The following is a 1529-nucleotide window of genomic DNA, read 5'->3' as shown; positions in this document are numbered from 1 at the left end:
AAGCGGTTCACAAAATAGGACCTCCTCTTCAGAACCACTTTGCAGGGAATGTCTGATCCAGGTGTTCAAGAACCCTCAGTCCAAAGTGAGGTGAGGCCATCATGTTTGAACCACTTCCGATGACGAAGGGCAAGTGGTATGTGTTCCAGGAACGTGGGTAGTGCAACTCTGAACACACTGATTACACTGCTGCAGGTTTCCTCGATTTCCCTGTACAGAATCTACCTTTCCTAGGACCATATAATCCTCAACATCCTCTCACTTCTCATTCAGCCAGTCTTCCGTAGCTATCTTGCACTTTCTATCCACTTCATTCTTTAATGGCCTGTATTCTTTTCTTCCCTCTTCATTTCTACCATTCTTGTTCATCAATCAGGTCTAGTATCTTATGAGTTATTCACTGATACTTAGTTGATCTTTTCTTCCTTCCTAACATTTCTTCATCAGCCCTAATGACCTCAATTTTCAAGATTATCCATTCTTCCTCTGATGTGTTTTCTTCGGCCTTTTCATATAGTCCTTTTGCAACGTGCTTCTTGAAAAAATTCCTCACACTCTTTTCTTTCAACTTGTCTAGATCCCATCTCCTTGCATTCCTTCCTTTCTTCAATTTCTTCAATTGCAGATGGCATTTCAAGACCAACAAGTTGTGGTCAGAGTCCAAGTCTGCTCCTTGGAAAGTTTTGCAACCCAACAGCTGGTTTCCGAATATCTTCCTAATCATTATGAAGTCTATTTGATACCTTCCAGTGTCTCCAGGTTTCATCCACGTATACAGCCGTCGTTTGTGGTGCTTGAACCAAGTATTAACAAGGACTAAATTATGATCAGTGCAGAATTCAACAGCCGACTTCCTCATTCGTTCGTTTGAACCAAACCAAAATCTTCTACTGTATTACCGTATCTTCCTTGGCCTATTACTGCATTCCAGTCTCCCATCACAATTAGATTCTCGTCACCTTTTACATATTGTATTGAATCTTCTATCTCTTCGTATATTCTTTCAATTTCCTCCTCATCCGCTGAACTAGTAGGCATATAGACCTGTACTACTGTGGTGGGCATTGGTTTCGTGTCTATCTTGACAACAATAATTCTTTCACTGTGCTGTTCGTAGTAGCTTACCCACTGCCCTATTTTCTTATTCAATATTAAACGAACTCCTGCATTTCTCCCGTTTGATTTTATGTTGATAATTCTGTAGTCGCCTGACCAAAAATCTTGCTCTTTCTGCCAACGTACTTCACTTATACCAACTACATCTAACTTTAGTCCATGTATCTCCCTTTTCAGATTCTCCAACCTGCTACAACGATTCAAACTTCTAACATTCCATGTTCCGACTCGCAGAATGTCAGTCCTGATGATCGCCCCATCACCCGGAGATCCGAATGGGGGACAATTTTACCTGCGGAATATTTTACCCGGGAGGAAGCCATCATCAGTACATCATTCATACAGAGAGAGTTGCATGTCCTCGAGAGTTAGCTACGGTTGTAGTTTCTCGTTGCTTTCACCCGTGTATCAGT

At 41.6% G+C, this 1529-nt stretch overlaps 1 pseudogene; it reads right to left on the bottom strand.

Moving 5' to 3' along the window:
* Positions 1-397: 397 nt before the first annotated feature.
* Positions 398-1275, bottom strand: LOC137500451 (craniofacial development protein 2-like; annotated as a pseudogene).
* Between the last annotated feature and the right edge of the window lie 254 nt (positions 1276-1529).

This window comes from Anabrus simplex, chromosome 4 (genome assembly GCF_040414725.1).
Source record: "Anabrus simplex isolate iqAnaSimp1 chromosome 4, ASM4041472v1, whole genome shotgun sequence".
NCBI classification, from domain to species: Eukaryota; Metazoa; Arthropoda; class Insecta; order Orthoptera; family Tettigoniidae; genus Anabrus; species Anabrus simplex.
The sequence above is the reverse complement of the archived record's forward strand: the minus strand, read 5'-3'. Positions and strand labels throughout refer to the sequence as shown.